This window comes from Festucalex cinctus, chromosome 15 (genome assembly GCF_051991245.1).
Source record: "Festucalex cinctus isolate MCC-2025b chromosome 15, RoL_Fcin_1.0, whole genome shotgun sequence".
In the NCBI taxonomy this organism is placed as follows: Eukaryota; Metazoa; Chordata; class Actinopteri; order Syngnathiformes; family Syngnathidae; genus Festucalex; species Festucalex cinctus.
This window is the reverse complement of record NC_135425.1, coordinates 3,704,961-3,728,290: the sequence shown is the minus strand read 5'-3', so window position 1 is coordinate 3,728,290 and position 23,330 is coordinate 3,704,961. Positions and strand designations below refer to the sequence as shown.

Genomic DNA, 23,330 nt, shown 5'->3' with positions numbered 1-23,330 from the left:
CTAGATGTGTGTGCCAAGTTTCATGAGTTTCTGTGCATGTTTAGACCATCAAACCTAGCGTTGTTTTCTTGGCGAACAGTGCTTAGCCACGCCCACAGCGATTCGCGAAAACTCACAAACTTCGTGTTGTGACATCATGAAGGCCGAAACCCCCATCTGAGCAAATATGAGGTTGGTCCAGTTAACGTGTTTGGAGAAAAATGTACAAGAAAATTCGTAAGAAAAAAAATTGCCACTAGGTGGCGCTATCAGTTAGATGAAATGTAAGTTAGTAGATGTCTTTAGAGCTGGACTCTCATCAAATGTGTGAAATTTTGAGAAGATAGGATCATCTCGGTCAAGTTAATGCAGCTTTTATTGTCACGAAAAATCTTCAGACTTTGCGTCACCGTAGCGGCCACGCCCTTTGGCGAAAAGTTACAATATTCGGTGTGGGGCATCACCAACATCTTAAGGCTTTTCTGACCAATTTTCAACTGGATCCCTTCAACGAGCTCAGCACAGTAGCTAAAAACGTAAAGTATGACATTTATTGTAACCACTAGGTGGCGCTATATGTATAACTGAATTTTGTCATATAGATGTTTTCAGGCCGTGACTATTACGTTGCCTGAGAAGTTTGAGATTTTTTGGAGCTTGTACATGGGAGTTATTCAGCATTTGCTCTTTCTGGACAAATGAAATTTTAAAGGCAATATTTGATGCCCCGCCCCCGTCATATAGTATTTCGAAAAGGCAAGATTTTTTCCCCAGTTGTTCTCTCAGGTCTTGAGATGATAAATGCCAAGTTTGAAGTCAATTGGATGAAAAATGTTTGCAAAGGGGGAAAAAGCATGACCACAGTGAATGTGCCAAAATAGGCCAAAATTGGACATTAAAAAATTCATAGCTCACTTCCTGTACATTTTAGCTACATGGACCCAATAGACTTTTTTGTGCGTCTCGGGGTGCTACACGTGCCTGCCAATTTTCGTTGCTCTAGCTCAAACGTGCCGAGCTTGGTTTTTATTTTTCTATGCTAGGGGGCGCTATAGAGTCGCGTTGTTATGACGACTTCATAATATCAAATTTTTCGCCGGGCCTGAGGAGTGTGCAAAGTTTGGTGAGTTTTCGTAAATGTTTAGGTACCCAAAATCGTGATCGTTTACGGAGAAGAAGAAGAAGAAGAAGAATAATAATAATAATAATAATAATCCGATCGAAAAACAATAGGGACCTCGCAGCGGTAGCTGCTCGGGCCCTAATAACTAGAGCTGCGAGCAGCTATAAAGGGCCCTCGCAGCCCGGGCCACGTTGGGGTACTTGCACGTTGGGGTACTGGCACATTGGAAGCAGAATTTCTTTGAAAATGGCATGATAAACATGTGGATTTTTTTTTTTTTTTTTTGCCAGGTGTGATGAGTGTGTCAAGCTCAATGGGTTTTGGTGATTGTTAAGATCTGCAAAAATCAGCGTCTTTTTTCTATTTTTAGGCAATGAGTTGCCCTGATTGGTATTTTTCGTAAAAGTATATATACACGCATCATCGCTCGTACTCATTGCACAATGTTGCTTTTATTGTCCATAGAGGCGATCAAAAAAAAAATAAAACTAAATAAAAAATACGTATGTTTGGATCGGTCTGATGCCAGTGAACATATTGAGTGGTGGAAAGTAAAAGAATATTAATCAATGACTTAGTTATCACACTTACAATGAGTTTACAATTTTTGCAAAAATACCGTAAGTGAGGCATTTTTTTTTTTTATGCCTCAAGGACTAGGTGGCGCTGTATTTATAACTGAATGTTGTCATAGAGATACCTTCAGGCCTTGATTATAAGCATACATGTCAAGTGTGGGATTTTTTTTGGAGCATGTACCGTGGAGTTATTAAGCATATCCTTCATTCACGATATTGCTTTTAATGTCCATAAAGGCTATCAAAAATAAATAAAAATATACATATGTTTGGATAAGTCTGATGCCAGTGAACATTTTGAGTGGTGGAAACTAAAAGAATATTCATAAATGACTTAGTTATCACACTTAGAATGAGTTTACATTTTTTGTACAAAATACCGTATGTGGGGTATTTTTTTTTTATGCCTCAAGGGCTAGGTGGCGCTGCATATATAACTGAATGTTGTCATAGAGATAACTTCAGGCCTTGACGATAAACATACATGTCAAGTTTGGGATTTTTTGGAGCATGTACCGGGGAGTTATCAAGCATATCCTTTTTCATTGCGAAACACAAATTTTGATGCCCCGCCCTCATCATATAGTATTTTGAAAAGTCAAAAATTTTCCCCCTGTCGTTGGCTCAGGTCTTGACATGGTCCAGGCCAAGTCTTAACTCAGTCGGATGAAACGTGTAGGAGAAGTGGGCAAAAGTCTGCCCCCTGTGAATGTGCAAAAATCGTCAAAAATGGGACATTCAAAAATTCGTAGCTCACTTCCTGTTCATTTTAGCATATGAGTACAAGAGACTTTTTTGTAGGTCTTGGGCTCCCTCATACACCTAAAAATATTCGTCGTTCTTGCTTAAACGTACAACTGGGGCTGTTTCGTTAAAGATTTCTAGGGGGCGCTATTGAGTCATTTTTGTAAAAATAGCACAATCGCCGATAACAAATTGCTCATTTTGCCAGGCCAGCTGTGTGTGCCAAGTTTCGTGTGTTTCTGTGCCAGTTTAGGCCCTCAAAATTGGCGTTGTTTTCTTGGCGAACAGCGCTTGGCCACGCCCACAGCGACTCGCGAAAACTCACAAACTTCGTGTTGTGACAGCATGAAGGCCGACACCCTCATCTGAGCAAATATGAGGTAGGTCCAGTTAACATGGTTGGAGAAAAACATTGAAGAAAAATCGTAAGAAAAAAAATTGCCAGTAGGTGGCGCTATCAGTAAGATGAAATATAAGTTTGTAGATGTCTTTAGGGCTGGACTCTCATCAATTGTGTACAATTTTGAGAAGATAGCATCATCTCGGTCAAGTTAATGCAGCTTTTGTTGTCACGAGAAATCTTCAGACTTTGCGGCACCGTAGCGGCCACGCCCTTTGGCGAAAAGTTGCAATATTCGGTGTGGGGCATGATCAACATCTTAAGGCTTTTCTGACCAATTTTCAACTGGATCCCTTCAACGAGCTCAGCACAGTAGCTAAAAACGTAAAGTATGACAATTATTGTTACCACTAGGTGGCGCTACATGGATAACTGAATTTTATCATATAGATGTTTTCAGGCCGTGACTATTAAGTTGCCTGATAAGTTTGAGATTTTTTGGAGCTTGAACATGGGAGTTATTAAGCATTTGCTCTTTCTGGACAAATGAAATTTTAAAGGCAATATTTGATGCCCCGCCCCCGTCATATAGTATTTCGAAAAGGCAAGATTTTTTCCCCAGTTGTTCTCTCAGGTCTTGAGATGATAAATGCCAAGTTTGAAGTCAATTGGATGAAAAATGTTTGCAAAGGGGGAAAAAGCATGACCACAGTGAATGTGCCAAAATAGGCCAAAATTGGACATTAAAAAATTCATAGCTCACTTCCTGTACATTTTAGCTACATGGTCCCAATAGACTTTTTTGTGCGTCTCGGGGTGCTACACGTGCCTGCCAATTTTCGTTGCTCTAGCTCAAACATGCCGGGCTTGGTTTTTATTTTTCTATGCTAGGGGGCGCTATAGAGTCGCGTTGTTATGACGACTTCATAATATCAAATTTTTCGCCGGGCCTGAGGAGTGTGCAAAGTTTGGTGAGTTTTCGTAAATGTTTAGGTACCCAAAATCGTGATCGTTTACGGAGAAAAAGAAGAAGAAGAATAATAATAACTAGAGCTGCGAGCAGCTATAAAGGGCCCTCGCAGCCCGGGCCACGTTGGGGTCCTTGCACGTTGGGGTACTTGTACGTTAGGGTACTGGCACGTTGGGGTACTGGCATATTGGAAGCAAAATTTCTTTGAAAATGGCATAATAAACGTTTACATGTAGAATATTTTTTTTGCCAGTGTGTGTCAAGCTCAACGGGTTTTGGTGATTGTTAAGACCTGCAAAAATCAGCGTCCTTTTTTATTTTTAGGCAATGAGTTGCCCTGATTGGTATTTTTTGTAAAAGTGTATATAGACATCATCGCTCGTTATACTCATTGCACAATGTTACTTTTATTGTCCAAAGGGGCAATCAAAAATGAATAAAACAAAATGGAAACATACATACGTTTGGATCGGTGTGAAGCCAGTGAACAATTTGAGTAGTGGAAACTAAAAGAATATTAATAAATGACTTAGTTATCACACTTAGAATGAGTTTACATTTTTTGTACAAAATACCGTATGTGTTTTTTTTTTTTATGCCTCAAGGGCTAGATGGCGCTTTATTTATAACTGAATGTTTTCATAGAGATACCTTCAGGCCTTGATTATAAGCATACATGTCCAGTGTGGGATTTTTTTTGGAGCATGTACCGTGGAGTTATTAAGCATATCCTTCATTCACGATATTGCTTTTAATGTCCATAGAGGCGATAAAAAATAAATAAAAATATATATATGTTTGGATAAGTCTGATGCCAGTGAACATTTTGAGTGGTGGAAACTAAAAGAATATTCATAAATGACTTAGTTATCACACTTAGAATGAGTTTACATTTTTTGGACAAAATACCGTATGTGGGGTATTTTATTTTATGCCTCAAGGGCTAGGTGGCGCTGTATATATAACTGAATATTGTCATAGAGATACCTTCAGGCCTTGACGATAAACATACATGTCAAGTTTGGGATTTTTTGGAGCATGTACCGGGGAGTTATCAAGCATATCCTTTTTCATTGTGAAACACAAATTTTGATGCCCCGCCCTCATCATATAGTATTTCGAAAAGTCAAGATTTTCCCCCCTGTCGTTGGCTCAGGTCTTGACATGGTCCAGGTCAAGTCTTAACTCAGTTGGATGAAACGTGGAGAAGAAGTGGGCAAAAGTATGCCCCCTGTAAATGTGCAAAAATCATCAAAAATGGGACAATCGGGTTGTGGGGTACTGGCATATTGGAAGCAAAATTTCTTTGAAAATGGCATAATAAACCTTTACATGTAGAATATTTTTTTTGCCAGTGTGTGTCAAGCTCAACGGGTTTTGGTGATTGTTAAGACCTGCAAAAATCAGCGTCCTTTTTTATTTTTAGGCAATGAGTTGCCCTGATTGGTATTTTTTGTAAAAGTGTATATATACATCATCGCTCGTTGTACTCATTGCACAATGTTACTTTTATTGTCCAAAGGGGCAATCAAAAATGAATAAAACAAAATGGAAACGTACATACGTTTGGATCGGTGTGAAGCCAGTGAAAAATTTGAGTGGTGGAAACTAAAAGAATATTCATAAATGACTTAGTCATCACACTTAGAATGAGTTTACATTTTTTTGTACAAAATACCGTATGTGGGTTTTTTTTTTTTATATAAGCCTCAAGGGCTAGGTGGCGCTGTATTTATAACTGAATGTTGTCATCGAGATACCTTCAAGCCTTGATTATAAGCATACATGTCAAGTTTGGGATTTTTTGGAGCATGTACCGTGGAGTTATTAAGCATATCCTTCATTCACGATATTGCTTTTAATGTCCACAGAGGCTATCAAAAATAAATAAAAATATATATATGTTTGGATAAGTCTGATGCCAGTGAACATTTTGAGTGGTGGAAACTAAAAGAATATTCATAAATGACTTAGTTATCACACTTAGAATGAGTTTACATTTTTTGGACAAAATACCGTATGTGGGGTATTTTTTTTTTATGCCTCAAGGGCTAGGTGGCGCTGCATATATAACTGAATGTTGTCATAGAGATAGCTTCAGGCCTTGACGATAAACATACATGTCAAGTTTGGGATTTTTTGGAGCATGTACCGGGGAGTTATTAAGCATATCCTTTTTCAGTGCGAAACACAAATTTTGATGCCCCGCCTTCATCATATAGTATTTCGAAAGGTCAAGATTTTTCCCCCTGTCGTTGGCTCAGGTCTTGACATGGTCCAGGTCAAGTCTTAACTCAGTCAGATGAAACGTGTAGGAGAAGTGGGCAAAAGTCTGCCCCCTGTGAATGTGCAAAAATTGTCAAAAATGGGACATTCAAAAATTCGTAGCTCACTTCCTGTTCATTTTAGCATATGGGTCCAAGAGACTTTTTTTGTAGGACTTGGGCTCCCTCATACACCTAAAAATATTCGTCGTTCTTGCTTAAACGTACAACTGGGGCTGTTTCGTTAAAGATTTCTAGGGGGCGCTATTGAGTCATTTTTGTAAAAATAGCACAATCGCCGATAAAAAATTGCTCATTTTGCCAGGCCAGCTGTGTGTGCCAAGTTTCGTGTGTTTCTGTGCCAGTTTAGGCCCTCAAAATTGGCGTTGTTTTCTTGGCGAACAGCGCTTAGCCACGCCCACAGCGACTCGCGAAAACTCACAAACTTCGTGTTGTGACAGCATGAAGGCCGACACCCTCATCTGAGCAAATATGAGGTAGGTCCAGTTAACATGGTTGGAGAAAAACATTGAAGAAAAATCGTAAGAAAAAAAATTGCCAGTAGGTGGCGCTATCAGTAAGATGAAATATAAGTTTGTAGATGTCTTTAGGGCTGGACTCTCATCAATTGTGTACAATTTTGAGAAGATAGCATCATCTCGGTCAAGTTAATGCAGCTTTTGTTGTCACGAGAAATCTTCAGACTTTGCGGCACCGTAGCGGCCACGCCCTTTGCCGAAAAGTTACAATATTCGGTGTGGGGCATGATCAACATCTTAAGGCTTTTCTGACCAATTTTCAACTGGATCCCTTCAACGAGCTCAGCACAGTAGCTAAAAACGTAAAGTATGACAATTATTGTTACCACTAGGTGGCGCTACATGGATAACTGAATTTTATCATATAGATGTTTTTAGGCCGTGACTATTAAGTTGCCTGAGAAGTTTGAGATTTTTTGGAGCTTGAACATGGGAGTTATTAAGCATTTGCTCTTTCTGGACAAATGAAATTTTAAAGGCAATATTTGATGCCCCGCCCCCGTCATATAGTATTTCGAAAAGGCAAGATTTTTTCCCCAGTTGTTCTCTCAGGTCTTGAGATGATAAATGCCAAGTTTGAAGTCAATTGGATGAAAAATGTTTGCAAAGGGGGAAAAAGCATGACCACAGTGAATGTGCCAAAATAGGCCAAAATTGGACATTAAAAAATTCATAGCTCACTTCCTGTACATTTTAGCTACATGGTCCCAATAGACTTTTTTGTGCGTCTCGGCGTGCTACACGTGCCTGCCAATTTTCGTTGCTCTAGCTCAAACATGCCGGGCTTGGTTTTTATTTTTCTATGCTAGGGGGCGCTATAGAGTCGCGTTGTTATGACGACTTCATAATATCAAATTTTTCGCCGGGCCTGAGGAGTGTGCAAAGTTTGGTGAGTTTTCGTAAATGTTTAGGTACCCAAAATCGTGATCGTTTACAGAGAAGAAGAAGAAGAAGAAGAATAATAATAATAATAATCCGATCGAAAAACAATAGGGACCTCGCAGCGGTAGCTGCTCGGGCCCTAATAATAATAATAATTTTTACAAAAACAATAGGGACCTCGCAGCGGTCGCTGCTCGGGCCCTAACTAGAGCTGCGAGCAGCTATAAAGGGCCCTCGCAGCCCGGGCCACGTTGGAGTCCTTGCACGTTGGGGTACTTGCACGTTAGGGTACTGGCACGTTGGGGTACTGGCACGTTGGGGTACTGGCATATTGGAAGCAAAATTTCTTTGAAAATGGCATAATAAACGTTTACATGTAGAATATTTTTTTTTGTCAGTGTGTGTCAAGCTCAACGGGTTTTGGTGATTGTTAAGACCTGCAAAAATCAGCGTCCTTTTTTATTTTTAGGCAATGAGTTGCCCTGATTGGTATTTTTTGTAAAAGTGTATATATACATCATCGCTCGTTGTCCTCATTGCACAATGTTACTTTTATTGTCCAAAGGGGCAATCAAAAATGAATAAAACAAAATGGAAACGTACATACGTTTGGATCGGTGTGAAGCCAGTGAACAATTTGAGTGGTGGAAACTAAAAGAATATTCAGAAATGACTTAGTCATCACACTTAGAATGATTGTACATTTTTTGTACAAAATACCGTATGTGGGGTATTTTTTATTTTTTTTATATAAGCCTCAAGGGCTAGGTGGCGCTGTATTTATAACTGAATGTTGTCATAGAGATACCTTCAGGCCTTGATTATAAGCATACATTTCAAGTGTGGGATTTTTTTTGGAGCATGTACCGTGGAGTTATTAAGCATATCCTTCATTCACGATATTGCTTTTAATGTCCATAGAGGCTATCAAAAATAAATAAAAATATATATATGTTTGGATAAGTCTGATGCCAGTGAACATTTTGAGTGGTGGAAACTAAAAGAATATTCATAAATGACTTCATTATCACACTTCGAATGAGTTTACATTTTTTGTACAAAATACCGTATGTGGGGTATTTTTTTTTCATGCCTCAAGGGCTAGGTGGCGCTGCATATATAACTGAATGTTGTCATAGAGATAACTTCAGGCCTTGACGATAAACATACATGTCAAGTTTGGGATTTTTTGGAGCATGTACCGGGGAGTTATCAAGCATATCCTTTTTCATTGTGAAACACAAATTTTGATGCCCCGCCCTCATCATATAGTATTTCGAAAAGTCAAAATTGTTCCCCCTGTCGTTGGCTCAGGTCTTGACATGGTCCAGGCCAAGTCTTAACTCAGTCGGATGAAACGTGTAGGAGAAGTGGGCAAAAGTCTGCCCCCTGTGAATGTGCAAAAATCGTCAAAAATGGGACATTCAAAAATTCGTAGCTCACTTCCTGTTCATTTTAGCATATGGGTACAAGAGACTTTTTTTGTAGGTCTTGGGCTCCCTCATACACCTAAAAATATTCGGCGTTCTTGCTTAAACGTACAACCGGGGCTGCTTCGTTAAAAATTTCGAGGGGGCGCTATTGAGTCATTTTTGTAAAAAATAGCACAATCAACAATAAAATATTGCTCATTTTACCAGGCCAGATGTGTGTGCCAAGTTTCAGGAGTTTCTGTGCATGTTTAGACCCTCAAAACTGGCGTTGTTTTCTTGGCGAACAGCGCTTAGCCACGCCTACAGCAATTCGCGAAAACTCACAAACTTCGTGTTGTGACATCATGAAGGCCGAAACCCTCCTCTGAGCAAATATGAGGTAGGTCCAGTTAACGTGTTTGGAGAAAAACGTAGAAGAAAATTCGTAAGAAAAAAAATTGCCACTAGGTGGCGCTATCAGTTAGATGAAATATAAGTCAGTATATGTCTTTAGGGCTGGACTCTCATCAAATGTGTGAAATTTTGAGAAGATAGGATCATCTCGGTCAAGTTAATGCAGCTTTTATTTTCACGAAAAATCTTCAGACTTTGCGTCACCGTAGCGGCCACGCCCTTTGGCGAAAAGTTACAATATTCGGTGTGGGGCATGATCAACATCTTAAGGCTTTTCTGACCAATTCTCAAATGGATCCCTTCAACAAGCTCAGCACAGTAGCTAAAAACGTAAAGTATGACATTTATTGTAACCACTAGGTGGCGCTATATGTATAACTGAATTTGATCATATAGATGTTTTCAGGCCGTGACTATTACGTTGCCTGAGAAGTTTGAGATTTTTTGGAGCTTGAACATGGGAGTTATTAAGCATTTGCTCTTTCTGGACAAATGAAATTTTAAAGGCAATATTTGATGCCCCGCCCCCGTCATATAGTATTTCAAAAAGGCAAGATGTTTTGCCCAGTTGTTCTCTCAGGTCTTGAGATGATAAATGCCAAGTTTGAAGTCAATTGGATGAAAAATGTTTGCAAAGGGGGAAAAAGCATGACCACAGTGAATGTGCCAAAATAGGCCAAAATTGGACATTAAAAAATTCATAGCTCACTTCCTGTACATTTTAGCTACATGGTCCCAATAGACTTTTTTGTGCGTCTCGGGGTGCTACACGTGCCTGCCAATTTTTGTTGCTCTCGCTCAAACGTGCCGGGCTTGGTTTTTATTTTTCTACGCTAGGGGGCGCTATCGAGTCGCATTGTTATGACGACTTAATATCAAATTTTTCGCCGGGCCTGAGGAGTGTGCAAAGTTCGGTGAGTTTTCGTGAATGTTTAGGTACCCAAAATCGCGATCGTTTGCGGAGAATAAAGAATAATAATAATAATAATAATAATAATAATAATAATAATAATAATAATTTTTACAAAAACAATAGGGACCTCGCAGCGGTCGCTGCTCGGGCCCTAATAATAATAATAATAATAATAATTTTTACAAAAACAATAGGGACCTCGCAGCGGTCGCTGCTCGGGCCCTAATAATAATAATAATAATAATAATAATAATAATAATAATAATAATTTTTACAAAAACAATAGGGACCTCGCAGCGGTCGCTGCTCGGGCCCTAACTAGACCTGCGAGCAGCTATAAAGGGCCCTCGCAGCCCGGGCCACGTTGGGGTCCTTGCACGTTGGGGTACTGGCATATTGGAAGCAAAATTTCTTTGAAAATGGCATAATAAACGTTTACATGTAGAATAGTTTTTTTTGCCAGTGTGTGTCAAGCTCAACGGGTTTTGGTGGTTGTTAAGACCTGCAAAAATCAGCGTCCTTTTTTATTTTTAGGCAATGAGTTGCCCTGATTGGTATTTTTTGTAAAAGTGTATATACACATCATCGCTCGTTGTACTCATTGCACAATGTTACTTTTATTGTCCAAAGGGGCAATCAAAAATGAATAAAACAAAATGGAAACGTACATACGTTTGGATCGGTGTGAAGCCAGTGAACAATTTGAGTGGTGGAAACTAAAAGAATATTCATAAATGACTTAGTTATCACACTTAGAATGAGTGTACATTTTTTGTACAAAACACCGTATGTGTTTTTTTTTATATATATATATATATAAATGCCTCAAGGGCTAGGTGGCGCTGTATTTATAACTGAATGTTGTCATAGAGATACCTTCAGGCCTTGATTATAAGCATACATGTCAAGTAGGGGTGTGAATTGCCTAGTACCTGACGATTCGATTCGTATCACGATTCACAGGTCACGATTCGATTCGATACCGATTAATCCCGATACGAATGGTCACGATTCGATACCGATTAATCCCGATACGAATTTATAAGTCGATTGTTGCGATTTTTTTTCATTCATATTTAGAAAATACTAATCAGTAAGCTTGTAGAGTGTAAGATTTATATGAAAATGTATTATTTATTTATCTGAAATTTCAGTCTTATAGAGGTTGTAATCTGTTTCATGTTTGAACAGCATTAAAATAAAAATATTAAGGCTTAATGTGCCGTTCATATAACATTCTTCCATGCTCAAGGTGTGAATCCTAAAAAAAAAAAAAAAAAAAAAAAAATCGATTCTGCCGATTATTGAATCGATTCGAGAATCGCGCGATGTAGTATCGCGATATATCGCCGAATCGATTTTTTTTGACACCCCTAATGTCAAGTGTGGGATTTTTTTTGGAGCATGTACCGTGGAGTTATTAAGCATATCCTTCATTCACGATATTGCTTTTAATGTCCATAAAGGCTATCAAAAATAAATAAAAATATATATATGTTTGGATAAGTCTGATGCCAGTGAACATTTTGAGTGGTGGAAACTAAAAGAATATTCATAAATGACTTAGTTATCACACTTAGAATGAGTTTACATTTTTTGTACAAAATACCGTATGTGGGGTATTTTTTTTTTATGCCTCAAGGGCTAGGTGGCGCTGCATATATAACTGAATGTTGTCATAGAGATAACTTCAGGCCTTGACGATAAACATACATGTCAAGTTTGGGATTTTTTGGAGCATGTACCGGGGAGTTATCAAGCATATCCTTTTTCATTGCGAAACACAAATTTTGATGCCCCGCCCTCATCATATAGTATTTTGAAAAGTCAAAATTTTTCCCCCTGTCGTTGGCTCAGGTCTTGACATGGTCCAGGCCAAGTCTTAACTCAGTCGGATGAAACGTGTAGGAGAAGTGGGCAAAAGTCTGCCCCCTGTGAATGTGCAAAAATCGTCAAAAATGGGACATTCAAATATTCGTAGCTCACTTCCTGTTCATTTTAGCATATGGGTACAAGAGACTTTTTTTGTAGGTCTTGGGCTCCCTCATACACCCAAAAATATTCGTCGTTCTTGCTTAAACGTACAACCGGGGCTGCTTCGTTAAAAACTTCTAGGGGGCGCTATTGAGTCATTTTTGTAAAAATAGCACAATCAACAATAAAATATTGCTCATTTTACCAGGCCAGATGTGTGTGCCAAGTTTCATGAGTTTCTGTGCATGTTTAGACCCTCAAAACTGGCGTTGTTTTCTTGGCGAACAGCGCTTAGCCACGCCCACAGCGACTCGCGAAAACTCACAAACTTCGTGTTGTGACTAAATGAAGGCCGACACCCTCATCTGAGCAAATATGAGGTAGGTCCAGTTAACATGGTTGGAGAAAAACATTGAAGAAAAATCGTAAGAAAAAAAATTGCCAGTAGGTGGCGCTATCAGTAAGATGAAATATAAGTTTGTAGATGTCTTTAGGGCTGGACTCTCATCAATTGTGTAAAATTTTGAGAAGATAGCATCATCTCGGTCAAGTTAATGCAGCTTTTGTTGTCACGAGAAATCTTCAGACTTTGCGGCACCGTAGCGGCCACGCCCTTTGGCGAAAAGTTACAATATTCGGTGTGGGGCATGATCAACATCTTAAGGCTTTTCTGACCAATTTTCAACTGGATCCCTTCAACGAGCTCAGCACAGTAGCTAAAAACGTAAAGTATGACAATTATTGTTACCACTAGGTGGCGCTACATGGATAACTGAATTTTATCATATAGATGTTTTCAGGCCGTGACTATTAAGTTGCCTGATAAGTTTGAGATTTTTTGGAGCTTGAACATGGGAGTTATTAAGCATTTGCTCTTTCTGGACAAATGAAATTTTAAAGGCAATATTTGATGCCCCGCCCCCGTCATATAGTATTTCGAAAAGGCAAGATTTTTTCCCCAGTTGTTCTCTCAGGTCTTGAGATGATAAATGCCAAGTTTGAAGTCAATTGGATGAAAAATGTTTGCAAAGGGGGAAAAAGCATGACCACAGTGAATGTGCCAAAATAGGCCAAAATTGGACATTAAAAAATTCATAGCTCACTTCCTGTACATTTTAGCTACATGGTCCCAATAGACTTTTTTGTGCGTCTCGGGGTGCTACACGTGCCTGCCAATTTTCGTTGCTCTAGCTCAAACATGCCGGGCTTGGTTTTTATTTTTCTATGCTAGGGGGCGCTATAGAGTCGCGTTGTTATGACGACTTCATAATATCAAATTTTTCGCCGGGCCTGAGGAGTGTGCAAAGTTTGGTGAGTTTTTGTAAATGTTTAGGTACCCAAAATCGTGATCGTTTACGGAGAAAAAGAAGAATAATAATAACTAGAGCTGCGAGCAGCTATAAAGGGCCCTCGCAGCCCGGGCCACGTTGGGGTCCTTGCACGTTGGGGTACTGGCACGTTGGGGTACTGGCATATTGGAAGCAAAATTTCTTTGAAAATGGCATAATAAACCTTTACATGTAGAATATTTTTTTGCCAGTGTGTGTGTCAAGCTCAACGGGTTTTGGTGATTGTTAAGACCTGCAAAAATCAGCGTCCTTTTTTATTTTTAGGCAATGAGTTGCCCTGATTGGTATTTTTTGTAAAAGTGTATATACACATCATCGCTCGTTGTACTCATTGCACAATGTTACTTTTATTGTCCAAAGGGGCAATCAAAAATGAATAAAACAAAATGGAAACGTACATACGTTTGGATCGGTGTGAAGCCAGTGAACAATTTGAGTGGTGGAAACTAAAAGAATATTCATAAATGACTTAGTTATCACACTTAGAATGAGTGTACATTTTTTGTACAAAATACCGTATGTGGGGTATTTTTTATTTTTTTATATAAGCCTCAAGGGCTAGGTGGCGCTGTATTTATAACTGAATGTTGTCATCGAGATACCTTCAGGCCTTGATTATAAGCATACATGTCAAGTGTGGGATTTTTTTTGGAGCATGTACCGTGGAGTTATTAAGCATATCCTTCATTCACGATATTGCTTTTAATGTCCACAGAGGCTATCAAAAATAAATAAAAATATATATATGTTTGGATAAGTCTGATGCCAGTGAACATTTTGAGTGGTGGAAACTAAAAGAATATTCATAAATGACTTAGTTATCACACTTAGAATGAGTTTACATTTTTTGTACAAAATACCGTATGTGGGGTATTTTTTTTTATGCCTCAAGGGCTAGGTGGCGCTGCATATATAACTGAATGTTGTCATAGAGATAGCTTCAGGCCTTGACGATTAACATACATGTCAAGTTTGGGATTTTTTGGAGCATGTACCGGGGAGTTATTAAGCATATCCTTTTTCAGTGCGAAACACAAATTTTGATGCCCCGCCTTCATCATATAGTATTTCGAAAGGTCAAGATTTTTCCCCCTGTCGTTGGCTCAGGTCTTGACATGGTCCAGGTCAAGTCTTAACTCAGTCAGATGAAACGTGTAGGAGAAGTGGGCAAAAGTCTGCCCCCTGTGAATGTGCAAAAATTGTCAAAAATGGGACATTCAAAAATTCGTAGCTAACTTCCTGTTCATTTTAGCATATGGGTCCAAGAGACTTTTTTGTAGGTCTTGGGCTCCCTCATACACCTAAAAATATTCGTCGTTCTTGCTTAAACGTACAACCGGGGCTGCTTCGTTAAAAACTTCTCTGGGGCGCTATTGAGTCATTTTTGTAAAAATAGCACAATCAACAATAAAATATTGCTCATTTTACCAGGCCAGATGTGTGTGCCAAGTTTCATGAGTTTCTGTGCATGTTTAGACCCTCAAAACTGGCGTTGTTTTCTTGGTGAACAGCGCTTAGCCACACCCACAGCAATTCGCGAAAACTCACAAACTTTGTGTTGTGACATCATGAAGGCCGAAACCCTCATCTGAGCAAATATGAGGTAGGTCCAGTTAACGTGTTTGGAGAAAAACGTAGAAGAAAATTCGTAAGAAAAAAAATTGCCACTAGGTGGCGCTATCAGTTAGATGAAATATAAGTCAGTAGATGTCTTTAGGGCTGGACTCTCATCAAATGTGTGAAATTTTGAGAAGATAGGATAATCTCGGTCAAGTTAATGCAGCTTTTATTTTCACGAAAAATCTTCAGACTTTGCGTCACCGTAGCGGCCACGCCCTTTGGCGAAAAGTTACAATATTCGGTGTGGGGCATGATCAACATCTTAAGGCTTTTCTGACCAATTTTCAAATGGATCCCTTCAACAAGCTCAGCACAGTAGCTAAAAACGTAAAGTATGACATTTATTGTAACCACTAGGTGGCGCTATATGTATAACTGAATTTTATCATATAGATGTTTTCAGGCCGTGACTATTACGTTGCCTGAGAAGTTTGAGATTTTTTGGAGCTTGAACATGGGAGTTATTAAGCATTTGCTCTTTCTGGACAAATGAAATTTTAAAGGCAATATTTGATGCCCCGCCCCCGTCATATAGTATTTCAAAAAGGCAAGATGTTTTGCCCAGTTGTTCTCTCAGGTCTTGAGATGATAAATGCCAAGTTTGAAGTCAATGGGATGAAAAATGTTTGCATAGGGGGAAAAAGCATGACCACAGTGAATGTGCCAAAATCGGCCAAAATTGGACATTAAAAAATTCATAGCTCACTTCCTGTACATTTTAGCTACATGGTCCCAATAGACTTTTTTGTGAATCTCGGGGTGCTACACGTGCCTGCCGATTTTTGTTGCCCTAGCTCAAACGTGCCGGGCTTGGTTTTTATTTTTCTACGCTAGGGGGCGCTATCGAGTCGCATTGTTATGACGACTTAATAATATCAAATTTTTCGCCGGGCCTGAGGAGTGTGCAAAGTTCGGTGAGTTTTCGTGAATGTTTAGGTACCCAAAATCGCGATCGTTTGCGGAGAATAAAGAAGAAGAAGAAGAAGAAGAAGAAGAAGAAGAAGAATAATAACTAGAGCTGCGAGCAGCTATAAAGGGCCCTCGCAGCCCGGGCCACGTTGGGGTCCTTGCACGTTGTGGTACTTGCATGTTGGGGTACTGGCACATTGGGGTACTGGCATATTGGAAGCAAAATTTCTTTGAAAATGGCATAATAAACGTTTACATGTAGAATATTTTTTTGCCAGTGTGTGTGTCAAGCTCAACGGGTTTTGGTGATTGTTAAGACCTGCAAAAATCAGCGTCCTTTTTTATTTTTAGGCAATGAGTTGCCCTGATTAGTATTTTTTTGTAAAAGTGTATATACACATCATCGCTCGTTGTACTCATTGCACAATATTACTTTTATTGTCCAAAGGGGCAATCAAAAATGAATAAAACAAAATGGAAACGTACATACGTTTGGATCGGTGTCAAGCCAGTGAACAATTTGAGTGGTGGAAACTAAAAGAATATTCATAAATGACTTAGTTATCACACTTAGAATGAGTGTACATTTTTTGTACAAAATACCGTATGTGGGGTATTATTTTTTTTTTTATATAAGCCTCAAGGGCTAGGTGGCGCTGTATTTATAACTGAATGTTGTCATAGAGATACCTTCAGGCCTTGATTATAAGCATACATGTCAAGTGTGGGATTTTTTTTGGAGCATGTACCGTGGAGTTATTAAGCATATCCTTCATTCACGATATTGCTTTTAATGTCCATAGAGGCTATCAAAAATAAATAAAAATATATATATGTTTGGATAAGTCTGATGCCAGTGAACATTTTGAGTGGTGGAAACTAAAAGAATATTCAGAAATGACTTCGTTATCACACTTAGAATGAGTTTACATTTTTTGTACAAAATACCGTATGTGGGGTATTTTTTTTTCATGCCTCAAGGGCTAGGTGGCGCTGCATATATAACTGAATGTTGTCATAGAGATAACTTCAGGCCTTGACGATAAACATACATGTCAAGTTTGGGATTTTTTGGAGCATGTACCGGGGAGTTATCAAGCATATCCTTTTTCATTGTGAAACACAAATTTTGATGCCCCGCCCTCATCATATAGTATTTCGAAAAGTCAAAATTTTTCCCCCTGTCGTTGGCTCAGGTCTTGACATGGTCCAGGCCAAGTCTTAACTCAGTCGGATGAAACGTGTAGGAGAAGTGGGCAAAAGTCTGCCCCCTGTGAATGTGCAAAAATCGTCAAAAATGGGACATTCAAAAATTCGTAGCTCACTTCCTGTTCATTTTAGCATATGGGTCCAAGAGACTTTTTTGTAGGTCTTGGGCTCCCTCATACACCTAAAAATATTCGTCGTTCTTGCTTAAACGTACAACCGGGGCTGCTTCGTTAAAAACTTCTCTGGGGCGCTATTGAGTCATTTTTGTAAAAATAGCACAATCAACAATAAAATATTGCTCATTTTACCAGGCCAGATGTGTGTGCCAAGTTTCATGAGTTTCTGTGCATGTTTAGACCCTCAAAACTGGCGTTGTTTTCTTGGTGAACAGCGCTTAGCCACACCCACAGCAATTCGCGAAAACTCACAAACTTTGTGTTGTGACATCATGAAGGCCGAAACCCTCATCTGAGCAAATATGAGGTAGGTCCAGTTAACGTGTTTGGAGAAAAACGTAGAAGAAAATTCGTAAGAAAAAAAATTGCCACTAGGTGGCGCTATCAGTTAGATGAAATATAAGTCAGTAGATGTCTTTAGGGCTGGACTCTCATCAAATGTGTGAAATTTTGAGAAGATAGGATAATCTCGGTCAAGTTAATGCAGCTTTTATTTTCACGAAAAATCTTCAGACTTTGCGTCACCGTAGCGGCCACGCCCTTTGGCGAAAAGTTACAATATTCGGTGTGGGGCATGATCAACATCTTAAGGCTTTTCTGACCAATTTTCAAATGGATCCCTTCAACAAGCTCAGCACAGTAGCTAAAAACGTAAAGTATGACATTTATTGTAACCACTAGGTGGCGCTATATGTATAACTGAATTTTATCATATAGATGTTTTCAGGCCGTGACTATTACGTTGCCTGAGAAGTTTGAGATTTTTTGGAGCTTGAACATGGGAGTTATTAAGCATTTGCTCTTTCTGGACAAATGAAATTTTAAAGGCAATATTTGATGCCCCGCCCCCGTCATATAGTATTTCAAAAAGGCAAGATGTTTTGCCCAGTTGTTCTCTCAGGTCTTGAGATGATAAATGCCAAGTTTGAAGTCAATGGGATGAAAAATGTTTGCATAGGGGGAAAAAGCATGACCACAGTGAATGTGCCAAAATCGGCCAAAATTGGACATTAAAAAATTCATAGCTCACTTCCTGTACATTTTAGCTACATGGTCCCAATAGACTTTTTTGTGAATCTCGGGGTGCTACACGTGCCTGCCGATTTTTGTTGCCCTAGCTCAAACGTGCCGGGCTTGGTTTTTATTTTTCTACGCTAGGGGGCGCTATCGAGTCGCATTGTTATGACGACTTAATAATATCAAATTTTTCGCCGGGCCTGAGGAGTGTGCAAAGTTCGGTGAGTTTTCGTGAATGTTTAGGTACCCAAAATCGCGATCGTTTGCGGAGAATAAAGAAGAAGAAGAAGAAGAAGAAGAAGAAGAAGAAGAAGAAGAAGAATAACTAGAGCTGCGAGCAGCTATAAAGGGCCCTCGCAGCCCGGGCCACGTTGGGGTCCTTGCACGTTGTGGTACTTGCATGTTGGGGTACTGGCACATTGGGGTACTGGCATATTGGAAGCAAAATTTCTTTGAAAATGGCATAATAAACGTTTACATGTAGAATATTTTTTTGCCAGTGTGTGTGTCAAGCTCAACGGGTTTTGGTGATTGTTAAGACCTGCAAAAATCAGCGTCCTTTTTTATTTTTAGGCAATGAGTTGCCCTGATTAGTATTTTTTTGTAAAAGTGTATATACACATCATCGCTCGTTGTACTCATTGCACAATATTACTTTTATTGTCCAAAGGGGCAATCAAAAATGAATAAAACAAAATGGAAACGTACATACGTTTGGATCGGTGTCAAGCCAGTGAACAATTTGAGTGGTGGAAACTAAAAGAATATTCATAAATGACTTAGTTATCACACTTAGAATGAGTGTACATTTTTTGTACAAAATACCGTATGTGGGGTATTTTTTTTTTTTTTATATAAGCCTCAAGGGCTAGGTGGCGCTGTATTTATAACTGAATGTTGTCATAGAGATACCTTCAGGCCTTGATTATAAGCATACCCCAGATAGCAGTCAGTTCTGGGCCGATTCTGGCTGTCTACCGCCAGTGTCGGCTGACAGCCGGACAGATTAACTGTGTATACTCCAAACTCGGCCCAGATGAGGATACCACATATTTATAATCCTCAAGTCAAGTTGTTACTGGGCCAAGGGTATTTATACTGTTCATGGCCCATGACCGTGATGTGAGTTTTGGCCCACAGGTTTTTTTTCTTCTTGCGACGATACACAAGTATGATGCCGTTGCCGGGCCAGAACAGACATTCATCCACCAGCCCGCCACTACCAAAAAAAAAAAGCAGGCGGCATATGCGCATGCTCCATGGCAAGGGATGTTGGTCTTTGGAGTACAGGTACTACTCGTATGCGCTGCGGCGCTGGATGCCGTTGGCGTTTACTCGCTGGATCCAGAAGTGACGTCGCCGGCGGCTAAATTCAAATGAACACATTCATTTTTGTGCGGCGTTTTGACAACAGTCAGGATAGTAGTCACACAACTATTCTTTTGGAGCCACGAGGAAACCGACTGCGGTAAGTCACTTGTTTGTTTTGTTGTTGTAGTTTTGGGACGGAGTTTTCTTTTACTAGCCTTACTTATTTAACGTTTCATTGACTGCCCGTGCAGGACACGCTGTATTGCACCGAGCGACACCGAGCACTCCTCTCTCAACCTTCCTGTTAAAAAAATAAATAAATAATCCACTCCAATCCATCCACTTGACTACTGGACTACGTTGAAGTGGGTCGCTATTAGGTAAGCGTGTTTTCACATTTTGTTTTATTTCATAACATTGAAATTTTGCCATGGATGTTTGTGAAATACCGGGCGTGTGGTTGAACACTTTTTTTTTGTGAGCTAAAATAGCATCTGTTCCGGTGTCGGTACCATATGTGTTCGGCCTGCCAGATCCATTCGGGGGCCTTCGCGTCTGGTCGGCGCTTGCTGATGACGTCAGTACAGCAAGCGAGCAGTGTCAAATGTGTTCACGTTGGTTTGTTTTCCGAATTTTGCGGTTCACGTATTACAATGCATCACAAAAACAGTCGTAATGATTATAGGAACACATTAGCACGTCAACTGACAATATTTCGTCCCATCGCAGTTTTACTTTTTTGCATTTATGTGCTATTTTACCTCCATTTTTTATATTTATTTTATCTAATGTATTTTTTCAATCTATTTAATTATTTAGTCAATCTTAAAGTATCCTGCTTTTATACTTACGTTTATTTACGTTTTGCAATCTCAGCCCATACATTTTGTTATTTAAATGACATCTTTAATATTTTCTTGCCAATGTCACCTCAGAGGTGACACTGCACTATGAGTTGCGGTGGGTCGTGCGTATTGCAGAAAATAATTACCATGATGATGATAATAAAATGATGGAATTATTGCCTGAGATGTGACATTTCCTCACCAATATGTTCTGTACTCAGCCTCAGGTTATTAGGTAACTACGAATTTATTTGTAACCTTCATGTGTGTGCATGTGTGTCTCATGGACTATTGATATAAATATTAATCAAAGGTAATGGCCTACTACCGTAAAGTCGAAACTCATAAGTTAACTTCATCAACTAGAGTAGCACATTTTACTTTTTCTTTAAAGATGTATAATGCATTAACAAATCAATGAATGACACATGAATGAATGAATGAATGAATGAATGAATGAATGCACAACTTTTCTTTATATGTTCAGTATTTTTTTCCTTCCACAAAACAACAACAAGTCTGAAAGGGTTTCACGGCAAACCTTTAATCCTAGACAAGGGAAGACGAGAGATCAATACATTAGAATAGCCACGGTGAGATGTAATTGATTGATGAATGATTTTGACGCGTTACGAATCCTTGCCTTTTGGGTCGCCGAACAGTTTGATCCAGTAGTGCGGCTGTGATAAGTCCCATTAGATAAATAATAATAAATTTCTTCGTAAAAAGCGTCAATGTTTTCCCTCCAACGACTGGAAAGTTGCCTCACCAATCACAATCGTCGACATCTCAGCCAATCCTGTAGCGTAAAACGTCTCAGCCAATCTTGTAGCGTAACGTCATCTGTAGGCGAAGGACCCCGAATGGATCTGGCAGGCCGAACACATATGGTACCGACACCGGTGTGGTAAAGTTAGCTAGCTAGCTAGCTAGCTAGCTAGCTAGCTAGAGTAATAAATAAGATACCGAAGTTCCTCTGTTGGGATTATCCACCCCAACCAAAAAAACAAAAAAAACAAAAACGCCATTCACTTCACTAGACCACACCGTGATTAAATCAAGCACTTACAAAACTATCGAAATGTAGCTTAATGGGACAAACTGCCTAGAACTCTAGAGATTTGTAAATCATATTTCAAATGTTCTAACTTGTGCAAGCTATTTCAATTGGCGGGCAGCCGCAGGTGCACTTCTGTAACCTGCGTGAGTGACATTACGGGCCACAGGCAATACATCGCCTGTGGCCCATATGTGAGTTTGCTGAGTAAATTGAGGTGAGGTGGGACAGTTGCGGAAAAATGTGAAGTCACATGAATTCTGCATAACATTAGGAGATTAATTTGCAAGTTATTTTGTATGGAAACTAGCCCAAAGACATCAGGGATGATAAGGAGTTCAGATAATGTATGGATGGCTGCTATATTGTGTGATTTTTAGATGGCCTATACAAGCCCAATCACAAAACATTTTTAAGGAAATTTCTATTTTGAATTTATGGCATCGCGTTTTCATATTGGTTATGTCATAAATATGTTTCCTGTTCATTTAATTCATTTTTTAAAAATCATTTGCCCATGTTTTTTTTATGTCATTTTTAAAAATTATTTTTATGCTAAAATCTAAAATTTTATTTCTTTCAAGATAATCCTAACCCATGGTCCCAGCCAATGCACACATCAACAAGGACTCCTCAAGAATCCTTAACTACAACCTGTAAGTGATTCTTTGTTACATGTAATTTTAAAGGGTATGTATTGTGGTATTTAAGAGGATTTTCCTCAAAATTGAAGGATACAAATATTTGATCCAAGGACTTTTTTGTTTTTATCATACTAACACACATTTCCATATGACATAGCACAAAAAATAAAATAAATACGATAATAAAGATGGTAATGATGGTTATGTTTGAAATGAATGAAATTGCAAGAAGCTTTAATTTCATATATTTATAAGGTTAGGTTGTTGTACTTGAAAAAAAGAAATTGATGAATAATTATTTTATTAATTGGGATTTCAATCTCAATCAGAAATAGATGATCATTTTCCATAATCATCCAGCCCTAGTAACAAATGCAGCACATGCACATATACACTTAACTTACTCAAACATATTTGCGTACCGTCCTGTATATCATTTTTAGCAATTCACAATTTTTTAGCTTTCTGGCCACATTGACCCAAATTTCAGATAATAATATACAGTATGTTGCGGTACCCTTGACTTAACTCTCTCAACCTAATGATTTTGTCTTCTGACACTCAAATAAACTACTTTATCCTTTTAGATAAACCACTTGAGTGTTATCGGGGATGTGACGTGAAAGACAGTGTGGCGTTTAATGAAGCAGACGATCTCAAACAGCCTGGAGACGAATTGGAGAGGAGTAAATGCGAAAACATCAATGTCATCTCTGCAATTAAAGGCTGTCCTAATTGGTAAATATTCAGATTTTTCAATCTGTTTAAATTTCTGCAGGGTCAAATAATTTTGCCACATTGTATTTGCATTGTACTAACAAAATGTTTCTTTATTAAATGGTTGTCTATTTCAGATGCTGTCAGAAAGATCCCCCTCATAACAACAGCCTCACAACACGAAACAGAGAGCCATATGAAGAGATGGTTGCAGCTCGCAGCAGACAGAGAACGGGCGAAAAAACGGCGACTCAGATTGAGTGACAGTTAAATTGGGGTTTGTCTGTAAATTAGCGTGTTTTGTTGCATTGTTGAACAGTAACTTGTTGTGGATGTTTTAAGTA

At 39.0% G+C, this 23,330-nt stretch overlaps 1 protein-coding gene and 1 long non-coding RNA gene across 6 annotated transcripts in view; one reads left to right on the top strand and one right to left on the bottom strand.

Moving 5' to 3' along the window:
* Positions 1-23,330, bottom strand: part of fbxw2 (F-box and WD repeat domain containing 2) — a 461,765-nt gene that overhangs the window by 64,110 nt on the left and 374,325 nt on the right. The window lies entirely within an intron of this gene.
* LOC144002538 (uncharacterized) lies at positions 20,066-23,010 on the top strand. The gene is made up of 3 exons (XR_013278765.1): positions 20,066-20,103; positions 22,210-22,281; positions 22,857-23,010. It is a non-coding gene; the product is annotated as an uncharacterized LOC144002538 (long non-coding RNA).